The sequence below is a fragment of the Bubalus kerabau genome, chromosome 2 (genome assembly GCF_029407905.1).
Source record: "Bubalus kerabau isolate K-KA32 ecotype Philippines breed swamp buffalo chromosome 2, PCC_UOA_SB_1v2, whole genome shotgun sequence".
In the NCBI taxonomy this organism is placed as follows: domain Eukaryota; kingdom Metazoa; phylum Chordata; class Mammalia; order Artiodactyla; family Bovidae; genus Bubalus; species Bubalus kerabau.
In genome coordinates this window covers 15,035,788-15,060,604 of record NC_073625.1, presented here as the reverse complement: position 1 = coordinate 15,060,604, position 24,817 = coordinate 15,035,788, and positions in this window count along the sequence as shown.

The window sequence follows — 24,817 nt, the reverse complement described above, 5'->3', positions numbered from 1 at the left end:
TCGACTATAGCCCACCAGATTCCTCTGTCTATGGGATTTTCCAGGCAAGAGTACTGGAGTGGGTTGCAATGTCCTTCTACAAGGGGTCTTCCTGACTCAGAGATCGAACCCTGCATCTCTTGCATTTCCTGCATCATCAGGCAGATTCTTTACCACTAGCACCACCTGAGAAGCCCTTAATAATATATAATGCCCTTCTCCACTTGAAAGTTTGATTGTAATGTGTCTTGGCAATGATCTCTCTTTAAGTTCATCCTACTTGGAATTCATTGAGTTTCTTTAGTATATACGCATGCATCCAATTCATGGATGTATATTTAGGTATTTTGTCAAACTTGGCAAGTTTTTTACTATTCTTCAAGTAATCTCTCTGCTTGTTTTCTCCCTTCTCCTTCTGGGACTCCCACAGTGCATATGTTGGTTTCCTTGATGGTCTCGCACAGGTCCTTAGGCTCAGTTCACTTTTTTTCTTTTTCTTTTTCCTGTCCCTCAGTCTTAATAATTTAAATTGTACTATTTTCAAGGTCACTGATTCTTTTTTTCTGCATGCTCAAATCTGTCTTTAAATCCCTTTAGCTAATTTTTTATTTCAGTTGTTATGTAATTTTCAGTTCCAAAATTTCTTTTTGGTTTGTTTCTAGGTTTTTTGACTCATAACTGATATTTGCATTTGTTCATGTATTATTTTCATGACTTTCTCCACAACGTTCTTCAGTTCTTTGAGTATCTTTAAGAAAATTGTTTAAAGGTATTTGTCTAGAAGGTCTGCCATCTGGTCTTACCCTGGGACAGTGTGTGTTGGGTATTTTGTTTTTTTCTTTTGAATAAGCCATGTGCTATGCTCAGTTGCTTCAGCTGCGTCCAACTCTTTGCAACCCTATGGACAGTGGGCTGTAAGGCTCCTCTGTCCATGGAATTCTCCAGGCAAGAATACTGGAGTAGGTTGTCATTCCCTTCTTCAGGGGATCTTCCTGACCCAGGCCATGCTTTCCTGATTTTTGTTTGTTTGTTTGTTTTTGGCATGGCTTGTGGCTTTCTTGTTGAAAATTGGATATTCAAATATAATGATATGATAATTCTGGAAATAAGATTCTCCCCATTTCCCAGGATTTGCTGTTTTTTGCTTTTGTTTTGGTGTGGTTTTATTTTAGGCTGTGTATAAGTTGAGGAACAGCCTGAGATGTAAACTAAAGATCTTTTTAGGTCTCTTCTGAGACTGTGCCTTCCCCTGAACATGGATGGTGGCTTCCTAATTTTCCCTGTATATGTAGTTGCTTTTGAGTGTACTAGTCTTTAATATCTGGCTCCCAAAAGGAGAAAAAGAATAAATGAGAGACCAAAAACCATGCACACTAGCCATTTAAATCCCCTAAAATTCACTTTAGCTGGAGAAGGAGGGGCTTGCAACAAGGAAGGAAGAACAAAAAGTCCGCTCTCCTCTTTGTCTGCACGTCTATAGCAGAAGCAGCAGTCAAAACATGGATCCCTGACAACCGGAGGACAGGGTCCTTATTGCCCACCCTTGCTCCCTTAAGCTTTGTGCAAGCTTCTGCAGGAACATGTGCATGCTTCTCCAGGAACATGTGCACAGCTGCCTGCCACTGGACAGCCACTATTGAGCTAAACACTAAAATCAACCAAAGTTAATTTCAGTTTCCTGTCCAAGTCTTACCCCGGAAGTTGTAAGCCTTCAATAGAGTTCCAGTATAGTTACATCTGGAGAAGGCAATGGCACCTCACTCCAGTACTCTTGCCTGGAAAATCTCATGGATGGAGGAGCCTGGTAGGCTGCAGTCCATGGGGTTGCTAAGAGCCGGACACGACTGAGCGACTTCACTTTCACTTTTCACTTCCATGCATTGGAAAAGGAAATGGCAACCTACTCCAGTGTTCTTGCCTGGAGAATCCCAGGGACGGGGGAGCCTGGTGGGCTGCCGTCTCTGGGGTCGCACAGAGTCGGACACGACTGAAGTGACTTAGCATAGTTACATCAGATAGACTCTGCCAGTGCAGTTGTGTCCATTTTATTTTTCAAAGTCAGGTTCATTGATGTATAATTTATTTACGAAAAAATTTTCCCACCTTTTGGCACACAGTCCTGTGAATTTGAACAAATGCATAGTTGAGTAATGACCACTATATTCAAAACATAAATCATTTCCACCATCTCAAATATTCCCTCCAGCCCATTTTTAGGCAAGTCCCTCACATACTCTTAGTCCCAGAAAATCACTGATCTTTTTCCTGTCCCTTTGATTTTTGCCTTTTTCAGACTGTAGTATAACTAGAAACCTGCAGTATGTAACCTTTTGAGTCTGACTTTTTTCACTTAAAATAATGTGCATGAGATTACTGACTACTAATATAGTATGATATTCTATCATATGAATGTACCACGAATTGTTTACCACACACAAATTGATAGATATTTGTGTTGTTTCTAGTTTGAGGTAATTATAAATAAGGCTGCTGTAATCTTTCATGTAGAAGACTGTGTGAACATAAATTATTGCTTTTCTTGGAATTAGGAGCGGAGTGGATGAGTAGTATATAATAAGTATTTGATTAACTTTGTAAATCTTCTGCAGTCCATTTTGCTTACCCAACAGCAATGTATGTATGAGTCCCAGTTTCTCTGTTTCTTCATTAGCACTTGATATTATCCATTTTAAAAAGAAACATTATAAGAGGAAAGGGCTAGTGCCATAGGCTGAATGTCCGTACCCTCCCCCAACTGCCCTGCTCCCAGTTCCTCTGTTGAAATTCTAACCTCTCAAGTGGTATCAGAAAGTGGAGACTTTGAAAGTTAACAAGATAAAAGTGGAGCTTGTAGAATGGAATTAACGTCTTTATAAAAGACATTCCAAAAAGCTTCCGTGTCCTTCTGCGACAAGAAGACACAACAAAGAGATGACCAACCATGAACCAGGAAGTACACTCTCACCAGACCCCTAATTTGCTGACACCTTAATCTTGGACTTTACAGCCTCTATAACTGTGAGGATAAATATTTGCCTTTTACACCACCCAATATTTTTGCTATAGTGTTCCAAATGTGCTAAGATAAGAATTGGTACCAGGAGGAGTATGCTGCTATACCAAATACTTTAAAATGTAGAAGCAGCTTTGGAACTGGGTACTAGTTGGAGACTGGAAGAGTTTTGAGGTTCAAGGTAGAAAAAGCCTACATTGATGTGTACACATCTTCAGGGGCAACGCTAGTAAAAGGCTCAAAAAGAAAAGAGGAGAGCTATAGAGAAAGCCTCAGTCTTCTGAGAGAATACTTAAGTAATCCTAATGTCAATGAAAACATGGATGGTAAGGATCATTCTGATGAGGTATCCACTAAAAATGATGAACATGCTATTGGACACTGGAGGAAAGATGATAATTGTGATGAAGTAGTAAATAACTTTGCTGAATCATGTTCATATTCTACTATTTTGTGCAAATGATGACGATGGATATTTAGCTGCAGCTATTTTTAGGTAAAGTGAGGGTCTGTGGCTTGACTTCTCCAGACTTCTCATAGTAAAATGCAGGAAGAGTAAAACTGTACAAATGGAAGTGTTAAATTAAAAATAGGCACAACTTAAAGGTCTATAATGTAAAAAAAATAAAGCCTGACTGGAATAGAACACTAACGGTGTGGCCAATGGTAAAGCACTCCAGTATTATTGCCTGGGAAATTTCCATGGAGAGAGGAGCCTGGTGGGGATAGACCATGGGGTCCCAAAAAGTCAGGTAAGACTGAGCCACTGAGCACAAAAGGGCTTCCCAGGGGGCACTAGTGGTTAAGAACCTGCCTGCCAATGCAGGAGACATAAGAGACATGGAATCGATCCCTGTGTCAGGAAGATTCCCTAGAGGAGGGCATGGCATCCACTCCAGTATTCTCCCTGGAGAATCCCATAGCCCACCAGGGTCCTCTTAGTTCATAGGTTCACAAAGAGTCAGACAGAACTGAAGCCACTTAGCACAGCATAGTAGTAAGCACAAAGCAACCACTTAACAATAGAATGGGAAAGACTAGAGATCTCTTCAAGAAAACTAGATACCAAGGGAACATTTCATGCAAAGATGAGCACAATAAAGGACAGAAATGGTATGGGCCTAACAGAAGCAGAAGATATTAGGAAGAGGTGGCAAGACTACACAGAAGAACTATACAAAAAAATCTTCATGACCCAGATAACCACGATGGTGTGATCACCCACCTAGAACCAAACATCCTGGAATGCGAAGTCAAGTAGGCCTTAGGAAGCGTCACAACAAACAAAGCTAGTGGAAGTGATGGAATTCCAGTTGAGCTATTTCAAATCCTAAAAGATGATTCTGTGAAAGTGCTGTGCTCAATATGCCAGCAACTTTGGAAAACTCAGCAGTGGCCACAGGACTGGAAAAGGTCAGTTTTCATTCCAATCCCGAAGAAAGGCAATGCCAAAGTGCTCAAACTACAGCACAATTGTACTCATCTCACGCTCTAGCAAAGTAATTCTCAAAATTCTCCAAGCCAGGTTTCAACAGTATGTGAACCATGAACTTCCAGATGTTCAAGCTGGTTTTAGAAAAGGCAGAGGAACCAGAGATCAAATTGCCATCATCCATTGGATCATCAGAAAAACAAGAGAGTTTTAGAAAAATATCTACTTCTGTTTTATTGACTATGATGAAGATTTTGACTGTGTGGGTCACAACAAACTGTGGAAAAGTCTTCAAGAGATGGGAATACCAGACCACCGGACCTGCCTCCTGAGAAATCTATATGCAGGTCAAGAAACAATAGTTAGAACTGGACATGGAACAACAGACTAGTTCCAAATCAGGAAAGGCTGTATGTTGTCACCCTGCTTATTTAACTTATATGCAGAGTACATCATGTGAAATGCTGGACTGGATGAAGCACAAGCTGGAATCTAGATTGCCAGGAGAAATATCAATAACCTCAGATATGCAGATGACACCACCCTTATGGCAGAAAGCAAAAAACAACTAAAGAGCCTCTTGATGAAGGTGAAAGCAAAGAGTGAAAATGTTGGCTTAAAACTCAACATTCAGAAAACTAAAATCATGGCATCTAGTCCCATCATTTCATAGCAAATAGAAGGGGAAACAATGGAAACAGTGACAGAGTTTATTTATTTTTTTTTTTTGTGGGGCTCCAAAATCACTGCAGATGGTGACTGCAGCCATGAAATTAAAAGACACTTGCTCCTTGGAATAAAAGTTATGACCAACCTAGACAGCATATTAAAAAACAGAGACATTACTTTGTCCGCAAATGTCCATCTAGTCCAAGCTATGGTTTTTCCATATGGTCATGTATGGATGTGAGAGTTGGACTATAAAGAAAGTAGAGTGCTGAAGAATTGATGCTTTTGAACTGTGGTGTTGGAGAAGACTCTTGAGAGTCCCTTGGACAGCAAGGAGATCCTACCAGTCCATCCTAAAAGAAATCAGTCCTGAATATTCATTGGCAGGACTGATGCTGAAGCTGAAACTCCAGCACTTTGGCCACCTGATATGAAGAACTAACTCATTTGAAAAGACCCTGATGCTGGGAAAGATCCAAGGCAGGAGAAGGGGACGACAGAGGATGAGATGGTTGGATGGCATCACCAACTCAGTGGACATGAGTTTGAGTAGGTTCCAGGAGTTGGTGATGGACAGGGAAGCCTGGCCTACTGCAATCCATGGGGTCTCAAAGGGTCAGACTGGACTGAGCGACTGAACTGAACTGAACTGATAAGGAGATTATCAAGGAAGCCATCTCAAAGGAAACCAGGAGCTATTCTCCAAGATAATAGAAGAATTCCCAGAAGGCAATTCAGAGATCACTAAGGGCTTCCCTTGTGGCTCAGCTGGTAAAGAGTCCACCTGCAATGAGGGAGACCTGGGTTCGATCCCTGGGTTGGGAAGATCCCCTGGAGAAGGGAAAGGCTACCCACTCCAGTATTCTGGCCTGGAGAATTCCATGGACACTATAGTCCATGGGGTCGCAAAGAGTCAGATGCAACTGAGAGACTTTCACTTTCACTTTCAAGGCCCATTACAGGCCCAGATGCGGGGCCCAGGGGGCAGAGCCATTTCGAAGGAGGGGCAGCTAGCAAGGATGGACCTCAATCCACGGTATCCAGTGCTGCCTCCCATCATGGGCCATCCTCTACTCACTACAGTACCGCTCTGTAGGGGTGATGTTGCCACCCTTGTGGGCTTGGAATGCAGAGCATTGAGCCAAACAGGATAAATCTTGACCCTCAAGGTTTAAGGTATTATTTGCCTAGCTGGCTCTGGATTTACCCTGGGACTTGCCATCCCTTTCTTCTTTTCCATTTTTCTCTTTGGAAATGGAAATGTCTTTACTACTCTTGTCTCACTATTGTATTTAGGAAGCACTTAAAGGATTTGGTTTCAGAAGTTCACTGCTGGAGAAGAATTTGCCTCAGGGTGAACCATTCTTTGGGTCTCATGCTTATCTGATGTAGGTGTTCACATGAAACTTTGAACTAAGACTGGAATGAGTCACAACGTTGGGGCCTGTTGGGGTGGAATTAGTGTATTTTGCATGTCAGCAGGAGGTGAATTTGGGAGATCAAAGGCAGAATGCTATATACTGCTTGTGTACCCTTAAAATTCATGTTGAAGTCCTAACCCCCAATTTGATAGTTAGGAGATGGGGCCTTTGGAGGGTTATCAGGCCTTGAAGATGGAGCCCTCATGAACTGGATTAGTGTCCTTATATGGAAGACCCCAAAAGTTCCCTCTCCCTTGTGCCTTGAAGACAAAGTAAGAAGATGGTTGTCAATGAGGTAGAAAGCGGGCTTTCACCAGACACCTTAATCTTTCTAGCTGCCATAACTATGAGAAATAAATGTCTGTTTTTCAAGCCACCCAGTCCATGGTATTTTTCTTAAAGCAACCTGAACTAAGAGAAGTGGTACCACACCGTGGTTTAAATATGTATATCCTTGATTATTTAATCTTTTTTATTGGCTGTCCAGATATTAGTTGCTGCACATTGAATTTTCAATCTTCTTTTAGTTTCGGCATCATCTTTTAGTTTTGGCATGCGAACTCTTAGTTGGGATATGTGGGAATCCTGACTAGGATTGAACTCGGGCCCCCTGCATTGGAAACACAGAGTCTTTGTTCAGGAAGATCCCTTAATGTCTTTTGAAAAACAGAAGTTTTAAGTTGTGATCGAGTCTAGTTTATTGATTTTTTTTCTTTTATGATTCATGATGCTATTTGAGATTTTTAATTTTATTTGAGATACTTTTCCCCCTAAACCAAGGTGACAACTGTTTTCTTCCATGTTTCCTTTTAGAAATTTTAACATGTAAAGTTTTATATTTAGATCTATGATACATTTAAAGTTCAGTTTTGTTTCTGATGTGAGATTTGGGTCATTCCTTCACATATGGATATCCAGTTATTCCAGCACCAATGTTGCCATATAACACTACATATTCTTGGGAGTATATCCCATTCTATTTATAGGTGATTGTATAAGTTTGGATCAACTTATGAATAACTGTTTTATTAATCTATCTATATTTTTACCACCACCACACTGATGGACAGGGAAGCCTGGCCTACTGCAGTCCGTGGGGTCTCAAAGGGATCTCAAAGGTAGCTTTCTCAAAAGCCTTGATATCAAGTAGTATATAAGTCCTCCATTTTTTATCTTCTTTTTAAAAATTATTTCCTGATATTCTAGCTCCTTTGCTTTTCCATATAAGAAAATCTTAGAAATCAATCTGTCACTCTCTACAAAAGAAAACTGCAGAGATTATGTAAATTTATAGATGAGTTTGAGATAGTTTACATTTGAACAGTACTGAGCCTTCCAATCTATTAGCATAATTTATCTCTCTATTTGTTTAGATCTCATTCAAGTCCTGTCAGCAATGCTTTGAGGTTTTTAGCTACAAACCTTGCACATAATTTACTAGATTCATCTTTTAGCAGTCAATGGTTTTTAGTGATATTGTAATAATACTTTTTTTAGTTTTGAGGTTTTATTACTAATACGTAAAAATTCAGTTACTTTTATATATTAATCCACTATCCTGCAACTTTGAAAAACTTACTGACTAGTAGGTTCTGGTGCATTTTAGGGATAGTTTTATTTTTTTAATTTATCTGTATGGCCTTTATTTCTCTTACAAATACTGCACTATATATGAACTCCAGTGTAATGTAGATAGAATAGGACTGCTGAAAGCATCCTTGTACCCAGTACTAAGGGAAACTCATTGAATGTTAAACACTATTAAGAATTCACCCATAGATTTTTCATGAGGAGGTTATCTTTAATTCCTAGTTTTCTGAGGCCTGTTATCTTGAATGAATGTTTTGTTAAATGTCTTTTTTTTTTTTTTTTCCCCTGCATCCGTTGACATGGTCATATTAATTGTCTTAACCAGCCAAATAAAGTGAATTATATCTTAACCAAATAAAGTGAATTACATCCATTGATTTCAAATGTTTGCATTCCTAGGATGGTCATAATATATTGATACTATCCTTTCTATATATTGCTGGATTCCATGGCAAATGCTTTGTTGAGAATTTTTCTGTTTATGTCTTGAGGGAAATTGATTTGTAGTTTTCTTGTCAGGTATTTGTCTAGGTTTTAAGATGAGGGAAATGGCGGCCTCATAAAAGCAATTCTGATATGTTCCATTTTCTTTCATTGTGTGGAAGAAATTATATAATGCTGATATTATTACTTCCTAAAATTTAGTAGAATTTGTGAAAGAAATCATCAGGATCTGGAGCTTAAATTGTTTCAATTAACTAAATAGATATATGACTGTTCTTTTCTATATTACTTCTGGGTGAGTTGATCAATTTCTTTATTTCCTAATTTGTTCATTTTATCTAAATTGTTAAATTTACTGGCATAAAGTGTTTATAGTTTTTGCTTCTTAACCTTTTAATGTCTGTTGAAGTACTAGTGATGCTCCTCCTTGTACATCTAACATTGCTAAGTAATGTCCCTTCAGTCTTTTTTTAGAGGATTCTAAATTTTATTGCTCTTTACCATTACTGATCATTGTGTTTCATTGATTATAATCAAATTTATGGTTGCAAGTGCTTTCCTATTTGTTCTATTGATTCCTTTGTTCCTTTTCTTCTTTTTCTATTTATTTTAGAATTAATTGAGTGTTTTTATGATTCTGTCTAAACTCTTAGCATGTTAGGCATATACATCTTTCTAAAAATATCATAGTTGGTTACCCTTGTAATTACAACATGGGCTTCCCTAGTAGCTTAGCTGGTAAAGAATCCACCTGCAATGCAGAAAACCCAGGTTCAATTCCTGAGTCGGGAGGATCCCCTGGAGAAGGGATAGGCTGCCCATTCCAGTATTCATGGGCATCCCTGGTGACTCAGATGGTAAAGAATCCATCTGCAATGTGGAAGACCTGCGTTCGATCCTTGGGTTGGGAAGATCCACTGGAGGAGGGCATGGAAACCCACTCCAGTATTCTTGCCTGGAGAATCCCCATGGACAGAGGAGCCTGGCAGGCTACAGAACATGGGGTCAAAAGAGTCAGACATGACTGAGTGACTAAGCACAGCACCTAATTACAACATACAAATTTAGTTTATCACAGTTTGCCTTCAAGTAATATCATACTGTTCATATATAGAGTCTTAAATGAGTGTAATTATAATTCTTTTTTCTCTTGGTTTTTGCCGTCACTGTCATATATTTTGCTTTTACATATGTTGTAAACCCCACAATGTATCATTACTGGGTTTTTTCCAATTTTCAAGTAATTATAGATAAGGAATAAAATGACTCTTTAAAGTTACCTTTATTTTTATGATTTATATAGGTTTTTTAGGTCCATGTTCCTACCTAATCTGAAGAACTGAAGCATTTCCTTTAATATTTCTTATAATGAAAATCTGTTTCCTACTTTTTTTTTTCTAGTGGTCTTTTAGTTTCACTTTGTTGTTCTTTTTCAGTCATTCACTCATGTCTGGCTCTTTGCGACCCCATAGACTGCAGCATTCCAGGCTTCCCTATCCATCACCATCTCCTGGCACTTTCTCAATCTCATGTCCATGGAGTTGGTGATGCCATCCAAACATCTTGTCCTCTATTGTCCCTGTCTCCTCTTGCCTTCAATCTTTCCTAGCATCAGAATGGCTTCTTCACACCAGGTGGCTAAAGTATTAGAGCTTCAGCTTCAGCATCAGTCCTTCTAATGAATATTCAGGATTGATTTCCTTTAAGATTGATTGTTTTGATCTCCTTGCAGTCCAAGAGATGCTCAAAAGTCTTCTCCAACACCACAGTTCAAAAGCATCAATTCTTTAGTGCTCAGCCTTCTTTATGGTCCAACTCTTACATCCATACGTGACTACTGTAAAAACCATAGCCTTGACTAGATGGACCTTTGTCAGCAAAGTAATGTCTCTGTTTTTTAATACACTGTCTATGTTTGTCATAGCTTTTCTTCCACAGAGCAAGCGTCTTTTAATTTCATGGCTGCAGTCACCATCTGCAGTGATTTTGAAGCCCAAGAAAATAAAGTCTGTTACTGTTTCCAACACTTTATCTCATAAAAGTATATGCTGGCATTTTTTCAGCCTTTTATAATATGTCACTTCGATATCTTCTTGAGCCTTCCATAATGTTTATCTTTGTTCATTTATATCTTTATGGTTTTTTCTGTAGTTTTACTTTTGAGAAATTGGAAAATGAGTATGTCTAATTACATGTGTGTGCACTTTGGATTTTATTCTTTGTTCTGTATTCCATTTGGGGGTCTCCACTCTTTGCCAATGGTTTGATGTCTTTTATTATCTTTGGAAAATTCCCATCCTTCATTTCTTCAAATATTTATTCTTCCCTGTTCTCTCGCTATTCTGAGATTCCAAGTATTAGCATGTTAAATAACTTGCTACTAGTTAAATCTCTTGGATGCTCAGTTATGTTTTTTCTCTTTCTGCAATTTGAATTATTTCTATTGATCTCTTTAACTTCACTAATTCCCAGCTAAACCTAGTCTACCAAACAGCCCTTTGAAAGAATGACTTCTGTTATCATTCTTAATTTCTACCCTTTCGTTTGTCTCTTTCCTATAATATATATATATGTATCTTTGCTAAAATTCCTCATCTTCACAAATATTGTTTGTGCTTCTACTAGATAGATCCTTTCAGACATGTCACAGTTATTTTTCAAATTGCTGTCTTATAGTTCCAAAATCTGAAACAACTCAGTCTGATTCTGTTGATTGGCTTTTTATCTTGACAATGCATTGTTTGTTTTTTCTTTTCTTGCTTTTGTGTGTGTCTTTTTTTCTTTTTTTCTTATTTTTCACTGAATCTTAGGCATTTTATGTAGAACAGTAGATACAGGGGTAAATAATATTTATGCCTGAAAATAGAATTGTTTCTTCCTCGATCAGGCCATTAGAGAAAAGGGTTGAGTCGATTTAAGCAGCAGTTGATCTGTGTTTGGGTTTTGTTGTTGCTACGGTTACCCTAAGTACCATCAGCTCAAATTTCTCTGATGGAGCACGGCCACTCACTTCTGATGAGAGTCTGGCCTACAGCACCAGAGAGTTTTTCTCAGTTCCCTGGTTAGCCCAAGCATTTTGGATAACTGGGGCACTCTCTCTATACCCTTCCCCTATTTTAATGGACCAGGTGCTTTCTGATCCTCACTGTATACCTCCTATACTTTGGGCAGGGGCAGGGGAGATGCTCTGTTGTCCAGGTTCAGCCTGTTGTAGGCAGGTTTTCTAATAATGGGCCTCAGATAAAGAACTTTATAAGCATTTCAGTTTTTCCTCTGTGTGACAGGCATATTTTCCTTGTGTCTGTGATGGATCTTTTGAAAAAGAGCTTCTTGCATCTATCTCAATGGTAGCTGACCTTCAATATGAGCTTTGGCACCTAAAATGCATCCCTGTTCTTCTTTCAGAAGTGGAAGAAGTTTTCTTCTATTCTTTCCTCAGAAGAAGTAGGATTCACTACCCTCTCCCAGGAGCCTTAAAACATTTACTTTGTATAAGAAAAAGGGTTCTAACCACTTTGATTGTTGCAACCAAATTATCATCATCCATTGCCTGGATTATTGTTACAATTTTTTTTTTTTCACTTTCTTTTTTTTTTTTTTTTAATTTTATTTTATTTTTAAACTTTACATAATTGTATTAGTTTTGCCAAATATCAAAATGAATCCACCACAGGTATACATGTGTTCCCCATCCTGAACCCTCCTCCCACCTCCCTCCCCATTCCATCCCTCTGGGTCGTCCCAGTGCACCAGCCCCAAGCATCCAGTATCGTGCATCGAACCTGGACTGGCAACTCATTTCATACATGATATTTTACATGTTTCAATGCCATTCTCCCAAATCTTCCCACCCTCTCCCTCTCTCACAGAGTCCATAAGACTGTTCTATACGTAAGTGTCTCTTTTGCTGTCTCGTAGACAGGGTTATTGTTACCATCTTTCTAAATTCCATATATATGCGTTAGTATACTGTATTGGTGTTTTTCTTTCTGGCTTACTTCACTCTGTATAATAGGCTCCAGTTTCATCCACCTCATTAGAACTGATTCAAATGTATTCTTTTTAATGGCTGAATAATACTCCATTGTGTATATGTACCACAGCTTTCTTATCCATTCATCTGCTGATGGACATCTAGGTTGCTTCCATGTCCTGGCTATTATAAACAGTGCTGCGATGAACATTGGGGTACATGTGTCTCTTTCCCTTCTGGTTTCCTCAGTGTGTATGCCCAGCGGTGGGATTGCTGGGTCATATGGCAGGTCTATTTCCAGTTTTTTAAGGAATCTCCACACTGTTCTCCATAGTGGCTGTACTAGTTTGCATTCCCACCAACAGTGTAAGAGGGTTCCCTTTTCTCCACACCCTCTCCAGCATTTATTACTTGTAGACTTTTGGATCGCAGCCATTCTGACTGGTGTGAAATGGTACCTCATAGTGGTTTTGATTTGCATTTCTCTGATAATGAGTGATGTTGAGCATCTTTTCATGTATTGTTACAATTTTTAAACTAATCACCTTCATTCCACTTTTGCCCCAGTACTTGTCATCATGGCAGTAAGAGTGAATTTTGGAAACATAGGTCAGATCGTTTCACTTTCCTACCCCCAAAACCCTCCACTGATCCCTGTTTAAGTCAGAATTCTCCATGCAAGAATACTGGAGTGGGTAGCCTATTCCCTTCTCCAGAGGAATTTACCGACCCAAGTATGGAACCAGAGTCTCCTGCGTTGCAGGTGGATTCTTTACCAGCTGAACTACCAGGGAAGCCCCCAGTGGGTAAAGAATCTGCCTGCCAATGCAGGAGACACAGGGAATGCAGATTTGATCTCTGGGTGGGGAGGACCCTCTGGAGAAGGAAATGGCAACCCACTCCAGTATTCTTGCCTGGAAAATTCCATGGACAGAGGAGCCTGGCTGGCTACAGTCCACGGACTTTCAGAGAGTCAGACACGATTGAACACACGCGCGCGCACACACACACACACACACGCATGGACCCCATAGTATATAAATGTTTTACTTGTTTACTATGCTTGGTTGTCCTTCCTCCCATTAAAAAAGAAAGCCATGATTTTTGTCTCTTTTTCGCTGCTTATCTCTAGTGCTTTGAAAAGTATCTAGCAAGTAGTAAACAGTCATTAAATGACTGTTGAATGAATTGTTAATTCAGGGTTGATTGTTTGAATTAAATTAAGTAGCATGTAAAATATTTGATATTCAAGAGTATCTCAGCAAATACTTTTTAATGAGTACAGCAAGCAGGGATGAGCTCATATTAAAAATATTCTATAATGAATGGGTATGCATTTTAAGTTTTTAAACTTTAAATTCCCTATTCTAAGTTAGAAAAAAAATGAAAAAGTACAAATTTAAAAACTGAATCCCCATAAGTGAGAAGGTCAAGGTAGTAGAAGACAGTGTGCATTTTACCATTTTTGTGAAGATTTTAAAGTATGAAAAGAGTATTTCTCTAAAAGACACACAACTCTGTGTGAAAGTAATTGTCTGTGGAGGCAACCCTAGGGCACTAGTGAGTATCAGGGTTGTATAAGGACTTATTTTCCACTGAATATACTTAGTTCCTGTTGATGTTTAAAAAAATCATATGCATGTACAGCTTACTATAAGTAAATAAAATCCAGTAACTACATTTATAGATGAATTTGACTTCTCTAGAGAAACAGGAAAAAGAATTATGTGTGTGTCTGTGGTGTGTGTGTCTGTGTCTGTGTCTGTGTGGAGAGAGAGAGAGTGGCTGTAAGGAACTGACTCACTGAGTATAGAAGCTGGCAAGTTTAATCTAACAATGCAGGCCAGCAGGCTGCAAACCCAGAAGAACTTATGGTGCAGGTAAAATCCAAAGGCCATCTGTTGGAGAATTTTGTATAGCTTGGAGAGGTCAGTCTTTTGTTCTGTTTAGCTCTTCAACTGATTAGGTGAGGTCCACCCACATTTTGAAAGGCAATCTGCTTATCCAGAGTTGACCATTTAAATGTTAAATTCATCCTAAAATACTCCCCATGATGACACATGAAGTTAACCATCATAATAGGTATTTGCCCAAGACAAATGAAATACTCAACTAAAAAATGTCTTTTACAAAAATTCATAGCAGTTTTATTCAGAATAGACAAGTCCATCAGCAAGAGAATGGATAAATATGCAGTCATATACTTATAAATGGGGATACTAGTTATGACTAAAAAGGAAAATGTCCTGATATGCTCCAACATAGATTAATCGCAAAAGCATTAATCTGAATGAAGAAAGGATTACATTAAAAAGTTCATCAAGTATAACTCAATTTATATAAAGCTCTAGAACAGGCAAAACTAATCTATAGTTGAAAAAATCAGAATGGTGTTGAATCTAAGGGAAGGTATTGAGGAAAAAGCTTGAACTTTCCAGGGTAATAGAAATGTTCATATCTTAAGAGGGATTTGATTTTCACAGATGTATGCAGATGCTAAACCTATCAAATTGTACACTAAAAATTTTTGCATATACTTAATAGAAATTTTAACTTACAAACAATAAACAAATGCTGAATACTAGTAATAATATGTATGCTCAAGTTTTCAGAAGTACCTAAACGTTTCAGCATGCATATTATTAAATGGAGTTTAGTATTTGCTATTGTCTTCAGTTCAGTTCAGTTCAGTCACTCAGTTGTGTCTGATTTTTTGCGACCCCGTGAATCGCAGCATGCCAGGCCTCCCTGTCCATCACCAACTCCCGGAGTTCACTCAGACTCACGTCCATCGAGTCAGTGATGCCATCCAGCCATCTCATCCTCTGTCGTCCCCTTCTCCTCCTGCCCCCAATCCCTCCCAGCATCAGAGTCTTTTCCAATGAGTCAACTCTTCGCATGAGGTGGCCAAAGTATTGGAGTTTCAGCTTTAGCATCATTCCTTCCAAAGAAATCCCAGGGCTGATCTCCTTCAGAATGGACTGGTTGGATCTCCTTGCAGTCCAAGGGACTCTCAAGAGTCTTCTCCAACACCACAGTTCAAAAGCATCAATTCTTCGGCACTCAGCTTTCTTGACAGGCCAACTCTCACATCCATACATGACCACTGGAAAAACCATAGCCTTGACTAGATGAACCTTTGTTGGCAAAGTAATGTCTCTGCTTTTGAATATGCTATCTAGGTTGGTCATAACTTTCCTTCAAAGGAGTAAGTGTCTTTTAATTTCATGGCTGTTGTCACCATCTGCAGTGATTTTGGAGCCCCCAAAAATAAAGTCTGACACTGTTTCCACTGTTTCTCCATCTATTTCCCATGAAGTGATGGGACCAGATGCCATGATCTTCATTTTCTGAATGTTGAGCTTTAAGCCAACTTTTTCACTCTCCACTTTGACTTCCATCAAGAGGCTTTTTTAGCTCTCATTCACTTTCTGCTATAATGGTGGTTATCATCTGCCTATCTGAGGTTACTGATATTTCTCCTGGCAGTCTTGATTCCAGCTTGTGTTTCTTCTAGTCCAGCATTTCTCATGATGCACTCTGCATATAAGTTAAATAAGCAGGGTGACAATATACAGCCTTGATGTACTCCTTTTCTTAGTTGGAACCAGTCTGTTGTTCCATGTCCAGTTCTAACTATTGTTTCCTCACCTGCATATAGGTTTCTCAAGAGGCAGGTCAGGCGGTCTGGTATTCCCATCTCTTTCAGAATTTTCCACAGTTTATTGTCTACAGCCTACTTTAAAATGCATCAAAAACTTAAGTGTATTTGTGGATAAACAATGGGAGAGAGAGTTATGTGAGAAAGAAAATGTGGTAAAGTTAATCATGGAAGTCACATGGTAGATATACGGGAATTCATCATACACGTCTATGGTTTCCTAAGTTTGAAACTTTTTATAACAAAATATTGGGAAAAAAGAAAGCATAAATAAAACAATTTTTAAAGTATCTCTTAATACATTCAGCATAATTGACCCTTTTTTGGTAAAAATGAAAACACTTTTCCAATTAATTTACATTTAAATAGAACATATCTACAAGGAAAAACTATAATAAAGTTTTTAATGTTACCTCTTTCAATTCCATTTCTTACTGAAGAGCAGAAGCAAACTGTAATAAAAACTAAAGCATTTCTTGTGAGGAAATGCACGTGATTATTCCCTTCAACCAGGCATGAAAGGGAGAATTTTAAAAGAGGGTTCATGAAGCTTTTATCTCCCCGCCTAAAGTGTATTGTTACTGTTGCTATTGCTGTTAGAACTTTAGACCTAGAAGTCATGGCACATTATATTGAAGCATTGATAACAAAGCTTCCTTTGCATCACTACAATTTTCTAGTTGAAGGGCTCAGAGATCTTCAGATAGAATAGGAGTGATAAATCCTAACACTTGAGTCTGATCCCTGATTGCAAAATAAAAGCCTTTCTTTTACCATAAGTTTGGCAACAACTTGTATGAACCAGTGATTTTGAAAACTAAGTTTTGCAAAAGAAAAAAGAAAAATTTCTTCTAACTTTCAACAACAATTTCAGATATGAAATAAAAACATTGCCTATATCAGAATGACTTAAATGATGTTCATAACTGCACTAAGGATTGTGAACTTGACACCCTATTTTATCATCAAATAAGGGCTCAATCATCTCTTCTAAATCAGAATTCTTTTGGGACCCCCTTCCCATTTTTGTTTCTCTGTTATTCCACTTCCACAGTGTCATCTGTGGAAGACACACACTAATGCACATAGACACAGCCTGGTGATGTTGAAAAAGTATTTTCTAATAATAATACATCAGTGCCCTTTCATTTACCTAGTGCCTTACATTTCAATATGCTTGAGGAATTTAAAGCCCGCTAAGACTCAATAAGGTGATGTCTGCAGCACTAGTTCTCAAACAGTTGTTCAAAGAGAGTTGCATGAAAATCACTGAGGTGGCTTATTTTCAAAGTAGCTTTATGGAACATACACTACAGCTATTCAAGCAGAATTCTGTACAATGGTGCCCAGGGTCTTTTATCCAGATCCAGATATTTTCACTCAATAAGATTTAAGAATCACAATATGCATACCAATGCTTATTCTTGGCATGAGAATCTTTTTTGTGGTTGTTTTAATTGGATGATAATTGCTTTACAACGTTGTGGTGGTTTCTGCTGTAAAGCAGCATGGATCAGCCATGGGAATACTTATAACCTCTCTCTCGTGAGCCTCCCGCCCACCCACGCCCCATTCCACCCTTCTAGTTAGTCACAGAGTGCCAGCCTGGCCTCCCTGTGTTATATAGCAGCTGCCTACTAGTTATCAATTTTACATATTAGCATGACAATCGTGATTGAAATTATCAGCTGGGGTCCAGCTAGTTCTGGACCTCCTTTTTTTTGTTTTTGTTTTTGAATGTGTGGATCTATTGAACTATGGAACTAAAAAGAGACAGAAGGATTAATTGGAAATGCTTTTATGTCCACAATGCAGTAACTTTGCTAGAGTGTATGTATATAGATATAAAAGAAAAGTGAAGATGGAATCAAGATAGGCAATCAGATTAATATTTATGTGGTTCTGGTTTTAAGACCTATTCCCTTCTTTCTAGAAACTACTAGTAATCTTAAGCAAATGAGTTTAGAATATATCTTTGGCCATGGTCTTTCTTGGACTTCCCTGTTGGCTCAGTGGTAAAGAACCCACCTGCCAATGTAGGAGATGAAGGTTCGATTCCTGGGTCAGGAAGATTCTCTGGAGAAAGAATTGGTGGCACATTCCAGTCTTCTTGCCTGGGAAATCTCATGGATAGAGGAGCCTGACTGGGTACGGTCCATGGGGTCGTGAAAGAGTCAGAGGTAACTTAGCAATTAAATAACAACAACCAGAAATCCTAACCAAGTGAGCCTAAAATATATCTGTTTGGTCATAGTCTTTCGTGTATTTCTTTGTCATCCTGGGTCACTCTTCTTCATCTTTGATTTCAGTGCAATGGTGGCTTTTTTACAGCAGCTATGACATTTAATGTTGGGAGGCAACTCTCCATTGGTTTCTCGTACTTCTCTCTGTCTTATAAGCAGAGGCATTGACTGCCTTTGTTCTGAGGTATATTTTCAAGAATGTGTGCATGCAAGTAACCTCGGAAGGTAGAGGTGATGTCTTCCTCCAAAGCAGCAGGTAGGTGTGCTTGATATCCGATACAAAGATTCGAGTTTTCTAAGCCCAAGGGTTCACTCCTGTAATACAACTCCTCACATATTCAGGTATCACCTGTTTCTCTTCACATCATCTCAGAGGAACTAGGGTTTGGGACTCCAGTATAAGAAAACACTGAGTCTTTGGCTGCTGGAAGTAATTACTGATATTTGTCCTATCTCTAATCTAGAGGTTGTGTGCCTTCTGCGAGCATCTTCTTCCATAATCTATGGTGGGGTAATTTACTAGTTTGAAGGTAAAGTAAAATCCCAAAGGCTTTACAGTTTTGACCGCTAATTGCATAATGTTTTCAATTTCTCTCAGCTTACGAGAGGTTCAGACTAAGCCACAAGTCCTAGAAAAATTTGGGTAGTTCTATAATAGTTATCACTGTTGCTGACTTATAAAATTTCAGGAAGTTTTTTCAGCTGCAAAGCAACACTCTGAAAACACTTCTACAAGTGGTTTGTAGACCAGGTACAGTGTCTTTCTTTTTACCAGGTTTACACTGTGCTAGGTTGTCTCTCTTGAGAACTAGGAAATATGTTCTTCTGTAGAGAAGAGTTTGGCATCTGACCCCACAATGGCCTGAGCGTATGCAGCAGCTTCCAGGTTAAATCTGAACTAAAACATACTCTCCCATTGATTTTATGATTGATTTTCTCAATGGCTCTCATCAACTTCACCAAAGCTGCCTAAGCAACTGGAGAGAAGGGAGGATGGTAGTGATCCCTTACCTATTTCTTATTTCCGTGGTCATTTATAGACTATGAAATTATTTTACTTTATTTCATTTTATGTGAGTATAGTATCATAGGCTTAAATAGGCAAAATCGTCTTAGAACTGTCATCTGTATGTAAGCTCCCACACAAAGCAGATGCACAAACTGTAAGCAGACACTGCTTAGTTACCTACAGTGTTGGGAGCTGATGGAATTCACAGTCAGTGTTTTTATCACGATTGTGCATATTTAATATTTCAAAATGTCTGCCTATACCAAGCCTAAGTTATATCAATCGTCTCCAACCCTTCATCCCAAGCCCATCATCTGGTGCCACCACTGACTTTATCTGTCCTTTCCCAGATAATCACCCATGATCCCTTCCCCAAACTAAACTCAGCAAATGACCACAATTATATTTCAAAAGACATGGCTTCAAAATCTTTGAATATTCTGGCAAAATTCACAGTAAAATGAATTAATATGTGCTTTTCCCATGATGGCCTAATGACCAAACTCAACAATGTATTGGTCTTTTCCATGCAGATCACCACACTATTGATCTACATTATGTTCACAGTTAACTAGAAACATCAGGTCTTCTTCACATGAATTCCTGATAAACCAGGTTCATCACATTGTAAATGCCAGCAATTGATCTTTTTTCCTTTTATCTAAAGTAATCTAACTGCTAAATTAGTTTGGTGGGTTTTAATCCATTTCCATCCTCTTAGGATTCTTTCCAAGTGTTTATCCTTCAATCAAAACTGTTTGTAACTTTTCCAAGATTTCTCATTAAAAACTCTGAAACAAATGCCTTTACACCTTTAATTTATTGATTAAAACATCAGACAGAACAGGACCAATAACAGAACTCTTTGATCTTTAACTTTAGCCCCCTCTCACAATTGACATAGTTCTAAAGATCTATATTTTTAAGTGTGATTATTTAAAAGGCTTAAAATTTACCTTTCTATATTATCAACTAGAATTCATATATTTATATTATTCCCAAAGTTACAGTGACTTGAGAAAATGTAATGTGTCTTGCTCAAATTTGAAAAAATGTTTTGATTAAGCTTTTGTTATAAAATGTATAAATATTTATTGTAGAAAATTTCAAAATCACACAGAAAATTTAGAGAGAGTACAGTTGACCCTAGAATGAAGGTAGCTGTCAAAATCAGAACTGGTACATATAACTTGGAAAAAAACATGTAAATAAAGACATAAATATGAAAACACATGCAGCACACATATTTAATATTATTAGAAAAGAGAGTTCTACAACTTCAAATCACCTGTACCTAGAGAAACCAACATTAAAGGCTAGCATAGCCATTCTTAGAGTTCTCACTATCACTTCGACACATGTGTGCAGAACAGGGCTATGTCTGAGGAGAAGGCATGGAAAATACAAAACGAGAAAGGAGAGACAGACAAAGCGAACATAAAACCACCACAGAAAAATCCAACACTGAACTCAAGTCTGAAACCTGGTAACTGAAAGTACTTGTTGTTTAGTTGCTAAGTTAAGTCCAACTCTTTTGCGACCCCATGGGCTGTAGCCCACCAGGCTCTTGTGTCCATGGGATACTGGAGTGAGGTTGCCATGTTCTTCTCCAGAGGACCTTCCTGACCCAAGGATTGAACTCATGTCTCCTGCCTTGCAGGTGGATTCTTTACCACTGACCCACCAGGGAAGCTGAAAAGTTCTAGACGTGATTAGAGAATTCAAAAACATTTAAGTGACAGTCTTCAGTTCAGTTCAGTTGCTAAGGCATGTCTGACTCTTTGCAACCCCATGAATCGCAGCACGCCAGGCCTCTCTGTCCATCACCAACTCTCAGAGTTCACTCAGACTCACATCCATCGAGTCAGTGATGCCATCCAGCCATCTCATCCTCTGTCGTCCCCTTCTCCTCCTGCCCCCAATCCCTCCCAGCATCAGAGTCTTTTCCAATGAGTCAGCTCTTCGCATGAGGTGGCCAAAGTACTGGAGTTTCAGCTTTAGCATCATTCCTTCCAAAGAAATCCCAGGGCTGATCTCCTTCAGAATGGATTGGTTGGATCTCCTTGCAGTATTTCTGGAGAAGAAGGTAATTAGAGAGGAGAGACATCTTTCTAAATTGTAGTAATGAAGGTAAAGAAGCAATTAAGAGAAAAAATAGGGCTCTTGAAAAAATAAAAATAAACAACAAGACCTAGGAATTATTTCCTCCCACATTAAAGATACTCATTTAAAAAGTAACTTCATTAAACTGACCAAAAAAATGTACTTTTTAAATATGAACTTTGTTTATGAAATGGATTGAATAAAGTTAGCCTATTTCCATATAAAGCTACTATAAGATAAAGACAGAAAATGATAAACAGTATATATGATAAAAATTCCTTTAAAAGAACCAACCACAAAGCATAAAAAATGAGACTACAAACAAACTGAATAAAATATCCTAAAGCAAGTGTTTGAAGATAATTTTTATATAACAAATAAAGTTAGGACAACTAGAAAGGAAGTAAGACTTGATGAAACTCAGCAAAGAAACTAAAGAAAAAGGTCATAGATAAGGATTAAGGTAAAAGATAATTGAGAATGGATTTAAATGAAAATTTAATAAGGGAACCTGAATAGGGACTGATAAACGAACAAAACAATGAGAAAAAGAAAGAAAAAAAAAAAAAAGAGTCAGAGGGAAAGTGATCCAGTCAGGATACAGGCAAAGAAGAGCTAACATAAGATAAATAAAATTCTGGAAGAAGAGTATTAAACAGTTACTGAACTTGTATATAAATTTGCAGTCCAGAGGTCTGCTTTTGTTCACATGAAGCAAACAAGGCCCTGGCTTACATTCCTGTCTCAACAACTAGAAAACTGGAGAAAATGTATGTCAACCATGCTGAAACACTGAAGATCACTTAGTGAAGGACTGTGATCCATAAAAGAAGAGAAGCAAATGATTCTTAGTGATGAATCACTGTGAGCCTACGATTGTTCCCATCCTGGGATGTTTCTATTAATAGCAGAGCGCTGTGACTGTGGCCCAGATCATCAGCTCCTTAGTGCAAAATTCAAGCTAAAACTGAAGAAAGTAGGGAAAAACCACTGGGCTTCATAGGTAGTGCTGGTGGCCAAGAATCCACCTGCCAAATGCAGGAGAGATAAGAGACATGGGTTTGATCCCTGGGTTGGGAAAATTCCCTGGAGCAGGGCATGGCAACCCATTCAAGTATTTTTGCCTGGAGAATCCCATGGACAGAGGAGCCTGGAGGTTACAGTTCACAGGGTCACAAAGAGTCAGACACAACTGAAGCGACTTAGCATGCACACACAGAGAAAACCACTAGACAATTCACTTATGACCTAAATCAAGTCCCTTATGATTATGCAGTAGAGGTGATGTTTCAGATTCAAGGGATTAGATCTGGTAGACAGTGCGCCTGAAGAACTATCGACAGAGGTTCATAACATTGTACAGGAGGCAGTGGCCAAAACCATCCCAAAGAAAAAGAAATGCAAGAAGGCAAAGCAATTGTCGGAGGAGACTTAACTCATAGCTTCAGAAAGAAAAGAAGCAAAAAGCAAGGGAGAAAGAGGAAGATACATCCAACTGAATGCACAGTTCCAGAGAACAGCAAGGAGAGAAAAGGATTTCTAAATGAACAGTGCAGAGAAATAAAGGAAAAAAATAGAATGGGAAAGACTAGAGATCTCTTCAAGAAAATTGGAAATATAAAGGGAACATTTCATGCAAGGATGGGCAGATAAAGGACAGAAATGGTAAGGACCTAATAGAAGCATAAGAGATTTAAAAGAGGTGACAAGAATACACAGAACAACTATACAAAAAAGATCTTAATGACCCAGATAACCACAAGGGTGTGATCAGTCACCTAGAGCCAGACATCCTGAAATCTGGAGTCAAGTAGGCCTTAGGAAACATGACTACACACAAGGCTAGCGGAGGTGATGGAATTCCAGCTGAGCAATTTCAAATCCTAAAAGATGATGCTGTTAAAGTGCTGCCCTCAATGAATGGATAAGAAAGCTATGGTACATATACACAATGGAGTATTACTCAGCCATTAAAAAGAATACATTTGGGAGGAGCCAAGATGGCGGAGGAGTAGGACGGGGAGAACACTTTCTCCCCCACAAATTCATCAAAAGAGCATTTAAACGTCGAGTAAATTCCACAAAACAACTTCTGAATGCCGGCAGAGGACATCAGGCACCCAGAAAAGCAGCCAACTCTTTGAAAGGAGGTAGGAAAAAATATAAAAGACAAAAAAAGAGACAAAAGAGGGAGGGACGGAGTTCCGTCCCGGGAAGGGAGTCTTAAAAAGAGAGAAGTTTCCAAACACCAGGAAACCCTCTCACTGCCGAATCTGTGCCGAGCTTTGGAAGCACAGAGGGCAACATAAAAGGGAGGGGAAAAAAAATAAACAATTAAAAATCGCGGATTGTGAGCCCTACAGTAACGCCCCCAGCGGAGAAGCAGCGCAGACGCCTGCACACGGCATTAGCAAGCGGGGGCTGGGCAGGGAAGTGCGGCGCGGGCTGTGTCCCTTAGAGTAAGAATCGGGCCGAATATCCTGAGCGCTATCTGAGCGAAATAATTTGGGCTAGCAAACCAGACTGTGGGATATCTACCACGCGAAAAGCCAGCCCTAACCTAAGACACCGCCAGGCCCGCGCACAGAACAAAGGACTGAACAGAGATAGCCGGCTGCAGACCTTCCCCCTCTGGTGACAGGCAGCCAGAGCCGGAAGGGGGACATTGCAGCCCCAGAGAGACACTATCTATAAAACTGTAAGCAGGCCTCTTTGCTAACTAAAACTTCTTGGGGGTCTGGATGGTCAACATCTGCCTGAGAAGGTGTGCCGGTTTTACACCCAGATAACCGAGTGGCGGGGAGGCGATAAGTCGCAGCATTGGCGCCCACCAAACACCTCATCACCTGAGCTGCTCGGATCTGGGAAGACTACAAAACGCAGGCCCAACCGAGTCTGCGCCTCTGAGGACTACCCGAGTGCCTGAACCTGAGCGGCTTGGACCTGGGAGCTCAGCCCAGGGCTGGCCTCTGATTGTTCCCGGCGGAACAACCTAGAGCCCAAGCAGTGTGGGCAGGGAGGCTACACGCGCCGTGAGCGGGGGCAGACCCAGTGTGGCTGAGGCACTGCGAGCGCACGCCAGTGTTATCTGTTTGCAGCATCCCTCCCTCCCTCCCCACAGCGCGGCTGAACAAGTGAGCCTAAATTAAAAAAAAAAAAAAAAAAAAAATAGTGTCCTCAACCATCCCCTTTGTGTCAGGGCGGGAACCAGACACTGAAGAGACCAGCAAACAGAAGAAGCTGTAACAGAGGGAAACGCCTTGGAAGCTACAGGCCATAG